This window comes from Leptosomus discolor, chromosome Z (assembly GCF_034619465.1).
Source record: "Leptosomus discolor isolate bLepDis1 chromosome Z, bLepDis1.hap2, whole genome shotgun sequence".
Taxonomy (NCBI): Eukaryota; Metazoa; Chordata; class Aves; order Leptosomiformes; family Leptosomidae; genus Leptosomus; species Leptosomus discolor.
The window spans coordinates 93615604-93625375 of NC_141419.1; positions in this window are offsets into that span (position 1 = coordinate 93615604).

Consider the following 9772-nt stretch of genomic DNA (forward strand, 5'->3'; position numbering starts at 1 on the left):
TTCAGAGCAAGCCCTTCATTACCATTCTGCTATACGTAATTACACATGCTCACACAACAGACTAAGGAATGCTCTGCGCTCACGATGCAGCACACCTTGAGTGGGATGCAGGAATTAGGGAGCCCACAAACACCCGACTCCCAGCGGCCATTACACCATCCCATGCAGAGCCACAGGATCCAGAGCCCTGCTTGGTCATGGTGGGGCCAGGCACGAGCCACCAAGCGCCAGGCCAGCAGGAGTCACGTCATCGAGGGTTCAGGTCACGCAGCTGCTCCTCCATCCCAGTCTGCCCAGTCTCACCCACTCCAGTCCTCGCTTTCTCGCCCCTCCCACAGGCTGAACGTCAGTGTTTCTCACTGCAAGACCCCACATCTTGGTGTCCAAATACCCAGGGAAGTTTATAACTAACCTGTGATTCAACACCCAAGACCAGTCAGTTGAAGCTGTGATGCGTGTGTGCACACCTCTGCTGGAAGCTTTTCAGAAAGCACACGTGCTCCCTAACCCCTTGAGCACTAGCGCATTATCTCCCAAATTGGGATCTCCACTTTCCATAAAGTTACAGCTCTTGAAAAACTCCCAACGTTGCTGTGACCTGGGCTGCTGCAGTTGGCTGATCTCAGACAGAAGCAAGACACGCAACGGAGGATCCCAGCCTCCTCCAGCGTTTTTAGGTCACCGAGACAGTTTCTACAGCTTACGCTATCTGCTGCAACAGACAGCGTCCGATTAACTGCCTGTACGCAAAATCCAGAAACCAACTACTCGTGTGTAACTCCCCTCCAACCAACACCTACAAACAACCACCTGCACAATTCCTAGGTCGTCTTCATCTACGTTTGGCCAGTCAGCCGCCTTGCTGGGTGTCCTGGCACTTGAGTAGCTGACCTGGCACAAGGGCTCACACCGTTCTGACAAGCGCGTCTGTTCATTTCTAACCACGCAATACCCGAGTTCGCTGTACTGAAGCTTAAGTTACCTGCACTTCTTTCTGCAGATCAACACTTCCAAACAGGCTGTCCTGCCTGTGCTAGGCACAACAACTGTAAGAAAACTAAAAACTGTGAGGGGAGGAGGGGGCTCCATCACCTCAGCCATTTCTGCCAGGGCCCTAAGGGCACCAATAGGCCCCTCTGGCCCAGATCAGCCTCGCCCTGGCCCTCCCACACCCACGGGACCAGGAGCCACGTTTCGGCTCAGCCTGCGGGCCCTGAGCTGCACTGGAGAGGGCTGGTCTCCATCTGAGCCGTGGCCATGTCCATGGCCCCTTCAGCTCTGCCTCGACACCGTGGACCTCTCCAGCCATCGCTGGGCCTGATCCTAAGCCTGAACTACGCTTCAACTTCCCGGCTTGACCCTGGACCTGCCACACCACCATGGCACTGCCTCACGGCCTGGACTCGAGTTGGACTGTCTCGGGGTCTGTCCTGCTTGCCTCATGGGACCCAGGACACTTGCTTTCCCCCGGGGCGCAGCCCTGCTCTTGCTGCTCCCTGGTGACTTCGAAATAAAACCACAGTAAAGGATGGCTGAAGCCAAGTAACATAACGTGCACAGCAGCTAGCTACCAAGTACCCGTCTGCGGACCTATCCTGCAAGAAGAGCCTGGTGCTGTGAAGGAAGGTCAGTACCACCCTATACCCGCTGTGCTGTTGCTAACAAAACCAGCAACCACTGGGACTGACACCAAACCCTGTCGACATCCACCTTAGTTTCTATTTTGCAAAGCTGAATTGTCTCCCCTCCTTAATATCTCTTATAAGAGAGATATAAATATTACATGAGCACTTAATATGCTACTCGAATGACATGGCTGTTAGCTGGGAGCCCAAAGCACGCAACACTGAGCTGCAGTGCTGCAGTGCTCACCCAGCACACAGGCTGTTTCAAGACTGTCAGTTTACAAAACAAACCAAACCCACCAGGTACCGTATGAACGCGCAGCTTGATTTAATATCAACTAATACAACTTCTCCCAAGACCCACTCAAGCTGTTAAGAGCGGCTCACTGACGTGAGTAGCCAGGAATACGACAGCTAGTCACTAACACAGTTGTGGAACCTGAAACTTTTGTGAAAAGATCTCTTGTTTTCCTAAATACCCTTGGAGTTATGGAATTCACCTCAAGATGCAGGAGATTCAAGCTCAAACTCAGGCACTTGGATACTTCACAGTGATGTTTTGTTTTATTTCTCCTCTTTTCACTCCTTTTGTTCTTTCTCAACTACCACCCCATTCCCACAAAATCTCCTATTTCACCTGATACAGAAAGGAAGAAAAGTATTAATCAGAAACCTGAACCAAAAATTTATCTCCAGAGAAACGTACTCATTAACAACTTAACACGCGGGGCCAGGACAGCTGGCACTGACATCACTGCAGGAACAGTTTGTGATACGACCCACGCAGTTTCTCACCGGTGGTCGGGGAGCAGCTGGCCATACAGCCCTCGCCGAGCGCGGTGCCGCACCGCAGCGGCTGCAGGCGGGCAGTTGCCCGACCCATGTCAGGGCTCAGGGGCCCCCAGGCTCCATCGAGGTTTCATCCCCTTGGCAAGCCAGGCAGATGCTGCTGAATCGGGCATTAGTCTTGCCTCTTAATCCTGCAAACTCTGACCTGCTGAGCAATACTTACAGCCAACACACACACTGACTTTTTCCAATTATTTTTTTTTTCCTATTTGAAGAGGTATATGGACAATCCTGCCCTTAGCCATCAAAGCCCTAGCTCTGCGAGCAAGCCAGGGGCAGACTCTTCAACCACATGTCTCCTTCAGGGTTTACAGACACTTAAGATTGTCTTTGCACCAAATGTCTGTTCAGGCAGAAGAAATTCCTTATGTTTTCAATCCCAAATTGTTAGAATGTAGGACAAAGTCCTTTTAGAGCAGGACACAACGCTCAATTGCTCTTTGAAAGATATATAAACGACACATGACTGCAGGAAGCCCTGCAGTAGTCAAGGATTCTGCCCTGCTAATACCGTCTTTGGGGGATGCTGGAGGAGAAGAGTTGAAGATCCTTATATGCACAGCCCTTGAAACAAAAAATACCAGAAAATTGCTCTCACTATGACAAACAAAATAAGCTCATATCCCTGGCACACAGAGATTCAGCCTTTAGTCTATTAATCTTTACTCATTAACTGATGAATGAACTAATTAATCATGCAAAGGGTTAGACGAGATGTCAAAAACCCATTGCATTTGTTTCCTCTTATAGATGCATAGCTAAATGGCAATACCTAAAACACAAAGAGAAGCAGCCTGCGATGCTAGCTGGGAACACCAATGCAACAGTTTGCTGGGGGGAAGCTCAAATTAATGGTGTTCCCTTTACCTCCTCAGAGAGCTCAGCTGCCAACTGGAAGCCCTGCTAACGGAGGAGATCTCATCAACTGCCACCCCGCAGGCAGCACAGCTATGTCCGCCGAGCTGCTCTGTGCCGCAGGCAGCACCGGTACCGCTGCTGCCGCAGGCAGTGCAACCGCCCTCACATCAGCGATTTCAGGCAGCGTCTGTCAACCCCGACACCAGGCAAGGCGGAGGGCACCGTCCCCGCACCCCAAGAGCTCATCACCAGCAACCCCGGTGGCCGGCAGATGCTCCTGGGAAGCCCCGCGGCCTGCCTGCTCTGTACGTACCCTGCCCTCGGGGGCCGACAGCGGCCAAGGGGACGGTGGTCCGACGGACGGGAAGCACAGGCGGTTGGCCAGCACGGGGCAGCGGAGGAGCCGAGGCTGGCTGGAGGACTGCAGAAAGGCACCCGTCGTTGAAGGGAGCAGAGAGGTGTCGTGGGGCCGAGAGCGAAGGAGTCCTCCAGCAACAGGGTGACAAACTGGTGCAGAGTTAAGTTTCTTGACACCTAGTCTGCATGCAGAGGGCTAGCTGGGACATCAAAGCGATGTCAGAAGTTCAGAGGAAGGTGGAGAGTGATCACGAGGGGAAAGAGGAGACGGGAGGAACCAACAGGACGGAGCTGCAGAGATGCCAACTAACACTGAGCCAGCAGGGACGGAAAGAGAGGAGAGCACACCTCCTTCGGCACCTGGATGCAGGTTGGACACACGGAAGCCACAGGTGAATTAAACATGGCAGGAAGAGAGGCGGCCGCTACTGTAGCAGTCACTGTTCTGAGGAGAAAAAGGCACCATAATTAAAAAAAAAAAAAAAGGCAAAAATGGCTACGCCATGCAGGAGAAAAAAATATTTATGAACCATGTTGAAATAAAAGCAATCCTCCATTCTTAAAAGTATCTACTCTCAGAAGAGAAATAGGCAATTTCCTGTGTTTGTGTGCACTGCTTATGTTCAGACTTGAGCCCAAATAACAAAATGCTCTTTCAAGTAAGGCAAAACCAAGGGTTTGGTTTGCTGGAGCTGAGGGTAAAACTGTCTCAAAGGAGATCCCACCTGCTTTTCCTGTTTCCCAACAGCATAACCAGAAATTAACACTGCTTTTACCAGCAAGAGGAAATCCAAACAGCAGCTGCCTGATCACTGCCTTGGCAGGCAGAAGGCAAATACTGGAACTTCCACAGCCAGACCAGCTCAGCACTTACTGAATCCTGACAACCTGCCGAGCCATTAACAACGTAATCCAAATATAAAGCTGTCGGCTGTGAAACAAGGAAACGCATTTTGCCAAACCAACAGGGAAATAGTCTTCTCCAACAAAACAGCAAAACTGTAGTTACGAAATACGGTAACACCAGTGTCCTGTTCAATAAAACGATAACATATTTCAATCTCACTTGGGAAATGCCATTGAACATTCTAAAGCCAGTAGTGTACGTGGAGCTCCAAGAATGAACTCCTCAAATGATATCCGTTTTCCTTCTCAGCAGGAATAGTGTTGCAGTAGAGTAACAGGGAAAAAAAAATGTTGGTATTTCTCCACCCAGGTAGAATTTCAACATTCGCCAACTTGTATGTTTTTAAAAGCTTTCCTATTCTTAATAGATTTATTTCTTTACTATGTGTTTCTGGAGAAAGAAACTTTGAAAAACAAAACCTACTCACAGGAGGACTGACTATGCAGCTAGAATACCTTGTCTAACATTAATCTCCGGGGTGGAGGGTTCCCCCCAAGGACCTTCTTGCAGATGCACGATTACTCCAATTACAGTTTCCCCTAAGAGACAGAAGTAATTATTCTGTCATCTTCACTGTAACACATTGCTCATCTCGCCAATATCTGAGATTTATAAGCTAAAAAGGGAGCACGAAACAAAGACAGCCCGTTAGGCAAACAGAGCAACTGAACCGACACTCACAGGACCTCAATCCAAACAACAGAAGAGGAATCAGAGCCCACAGAGGACTTTGGTGGCTCTATCCAAGCAGATCCCTGTATTTAAGAGGCTCAAGTCCACATTCCAGCTTACACCCCAATAGGCTGAAGAATGATCTTTCTTCCATGGGCACCCGTTTAAAGAACGGCTCTAACTACGCGTGAAAACTTAAGTTTGTCATTGAGAAGCAGCTCATGAGCCACTCTCGGGTAAGGCTGCAGGTCCATTTCTTCTAAAATAACTTGGTCACCAATATCAAGTCCTGGGCAAGCAAAACAACCACCCACTGCCCAAGGATCAATTTATCCGTCCTTCAGCAAAGTATTAATGCAGATGACCATTTTGTAAACCTGACTGTGGCCAACGGGCTCTGAAACAGCTAGGCAGGGCACACCAAGACATGACTTGGGTAACCCCCACCTCTTCATACTACTAATAAAACCAGGAAATTCGGCTTAAGTCTGAGGAGCAGAGACTGCTTCCGAAAAAGGAAGCTCTGCTGCACACAGCAAAGCAGAAGGTGAAGAGCAGTGCACGTGTTTTTGTCTCAAGGCTGGCATTCTTGATCTAAAAAGACAGCAGTGGGTTTCAAACAGAACGGAAAAAAATCAGCTTAAAACAGAACCAAGGCAACGAGCAGCACAATTCCAAGCGTACTGATGGTTCATTCAGTCAACAGGCAAAGATTTTTTTTTTTTCACCTGGTGGCAGCAATTCATACGGGTATTATTAGCTAATGCTATTTTTAGGGCCTAAGAAAAGAAAGAGAATTCTTGTGAGTTATGGGCTCAAGGCACCCAATACAGTTGCTTAAATGCAAGGTGCTTTTATACCATGAAACATAGAGGAAGGGGTAGTAAACCACATCAGGAGCCCAACTTCTCGCCACGCAAGTTCTCAGAGGGCTCTGTAAATATCAGAGGGAAAATAAAACACTTTTATTTGTAAAGTGAAACTCCTACAGCCAAAAAAGTAGTTGTCACCTAACTTTCCATCACCTGGTACAATCAACAAACGAGATAATGGCTGTAGGTGAGCATTACAGGATCTCCAGAACAGTTACCCTGGGACACTGCAGGGCAGTCCATCTCCCAGCCTGATAATCATCAAATTGGTAACAAGGGTTCAGTTAATGCTTCTACAACTCTTGCTCGCCATTTAATCCTCACAAAGCAGCAGCCAGAACGAAAGTCCTTCGATGGCAGGATATTGCATTTCTAGTCTCACTTCAGTGATCCCAGCCAAACACTTTAATAGAGTATCGTCCTTCATTAAAAATGTATTAACCAACTAATCTACCTGTAACAAGAGCGTCTACAAGGAAACAGGCAAATAATAAAATTAGATTTGCTTCCCAGGTATAAGAGACAGATCACATATTAATCAAAACAGGTAAGAAATTTTACTGGCAACAAGTGCTTGGACAGGCAGACAGAACTACCTTCTGAGCAACTCAAACCTTCTCGCTAATCTTTATGACCTTTTAAGAAAAAAAAAAAAGAAGCAGTTACTCAAAATAGCATGGATCAGCACAAATGGGCCAAGGAAATAACCTTGATTCCAAACAGCTTTGGTCAGATTGCCATGCAAATTACATGCTTTAAGCACATCAATTTATATAGCTGCTTCATATGAAACAGTTACGTTTACTTCACTGAATGACTACTTTAAAATAACTGAACACCCCCAAAATTACACCTTCAAGGGGAACGATTTCCATTGTTCATTTGTTCTGAAGCACTCTGACTTTTGCACGCGTCCTTACAGCACGCCGTGGCAAAGGCCAGCTCTCGAAACGCCTCGGAGAAAGGCAACCTCAAGAGTTCAGATAACTGTTTTAAGCTGGCTGTGACTGGAGGCACGCTCTTGCTCACCTGAGGCAGCCTCCATCACGTACCATCCATGCAGTACATTAGAAGTGGGGCAGACTGAACCCTGAAGCTGAAACTTCAGCTCCCCTAGGCCAACCAAGTACATTTCACATTAGGCAAAAAAACGTCGCTCATAATTCAGAGGTGTCCTACACGATGTGTGCCCTTTAGCATCGCTCCCAGTGACAACGGGAAAGGGCACAGCTTGGTGCTCGGTACCACTGACAAGCAGACTCTGCCCAGGCATCGCAGGCCACCAGGCTCCTGGCAGCAGACGCAGAGGAACAGCCCAGCTCCCGGCGCTGCTGCAGGGACACAGAGCTGCCCAGCGCCCACACCTCGCGCTGCAAGGGGCCAGCTTTCAGCCAGACTGCTCCGGTGGAAACACACCAGCGCCGAGGAGACCAGCGGAGGCTCACACGTCTGTCAGAGCTCCCGCAGCTCAACAATTCCACCTGCAGTGAAGACATTCTGGGTCAGGCACGCTTCTCTGAAATAAGTATGCTCAAACCACACTTGAGAACACAAGCTAATCAAAACCGAGGTACTAAGGAAACAAACTCCTGACCCTACACACCTCCTTCATTGCACTGTGGCCTTGCAGAAAGCTGCCACCGTGAAACTGCCAACACATGCCCAACGTGAGCTGACTCAGAATTCCCAACAAAAAAGGCTAAAATTCAAGTGATTAAAATACAGCTGCAGATAAAATACCTTGTGGTGAAGCAGTCCACCTACAAATCCCAGGACATCAGAATATACATCATACCAAACGAGTTCAAGATCTTCACTGTGCAACAGAACCACAAAAGATTCAAACAGCGTTTTTGGAGACTCAGGCTATCACTGCAACACGAGAAATCCTTGGGGAGGCTGTTTTGTAAGCAACAGGTCCCCCATGAGTCAGGTTGGTTGTATCATCTATCACCCAGCCCCAAGTTTTATACACACATGCATCTACAAATACTTTATATTCAACATTTGTGTGTGGGTGTGTGGGTGTGTATTTTGACTCACAATAGTGTTATGATGCACAATAGCACCTCATCTCCTAGAAAACATTTATGAAAAAGGTCCTTTCAAGCAATTTCTGGACATGAATTGTGCAGAGGCTACTTAAAATTTAGTCTGAATAGTAGAGGTTCATCCCACTTTCCGCAAGCATTAACATCACAAAGTTAACATCTTGTTGTACCTATTGATTAGAAATAATGCACCTTACACTATCTGTACACGAACAGAGAACAAGCAGTAACATCAGCATTAATACCCACCAGAGGAGGAAGACCTGAAGGTGGTTAACCTCCTGTGAACCACTGATTTCTCCGTATCTCCCCTTACCACCAATTTTTAAATTCTAGCACTGGGATAAAAATCTGGGAGTACCACAGTGCAGTCAACTGACGGAGCTGCACGTACACAGCTGTATGCTATGGCACTGTAAGCTCAGGCTGCCTCACTCACAATTTTAACATGATGTTGATCAACTCCTCCATGTTTGAAGCGGGAAAAGAGAAGTGCCATAGCTGTGCAGAACAAGGACGCTGGAGAAATAGACAGAAGCAAGCTTGCACTGCCATTTCCCACTATACAAACAAACTGCTTTGGCAAAACACGTGCACAAGAATGAGGCTGTTCTGCCATGAACAAATGCCTTGGCACAGAACCGGGAGACGGCTACAGCGTCTCTTTGAGCTTCTACTGCCATCAGAAACGCACACGCCCAGCCTCGGCTGATGTACCGAGGGCAACACTCACTAAAACAAAGCATTTCCAAATGCTCGTTCAGCTATACCTTTTTAACTGTGAGGATCAGGGGCTTACTGAACTGGACTACTTCTAGCTCCAAGAGATTTTTTTACTGGCACCTCATTCAAAAGACCAGACACACGGAGGAGCTCGCAGAGGAAGCACCAGAACTGTAGTAGTGGCCATTGTGCACCCACCAATGCAGCTACCAAATGTTCAGATTGCTGTGCATGAAAACGAGTATGAAGAACATTCCAATAGAAGGGAATCGATCACTATGAGCCAACAGGACTCTACACAAGGAAGAGATGAACTAGTCACCAGCAATTTAACAGAAAATAACAAGGAGAGACCCAGAGCCTACAGTCCAAGTTGCCTGAGGCTAAGCAAGGATGGTTGAAGATGAGCTGCTTGCAGAAACAAAATAACTTTATCCATTATCCACACTAGGATTTTTCATTAACAGAGATGCAGACTTTCCATCATTTAAAGTCCAAGTCAAGACAAGTTATCTTTGCAGAAGATAAGGACGTTGGTAACCTTTGTTCAAGCTGCAGGTTGGAGTGTGCTCTGAAGGGGTTTCAATCTGCCTTTTACAGAGATCACCACGTTGCCTTTCAAAGTTCATGTTCTAAACCAGCCTATCTTTGGTTTAATACAGGAAAAAATAAATTCTTTTTATGCACACATAAACCATATTGTTTGGCGTGGAAGATTTTTGGAACTTTAAAGAGTTGTTCTCCTAGATATTACCCAGGTATTTATAACTGTAAAAAATAAAGCTTACTTCCTGCTAACAAGGTCGGAGATTACACAGAAATACACCTTTTCTGACAGCATCTAAAACTGACACTAAA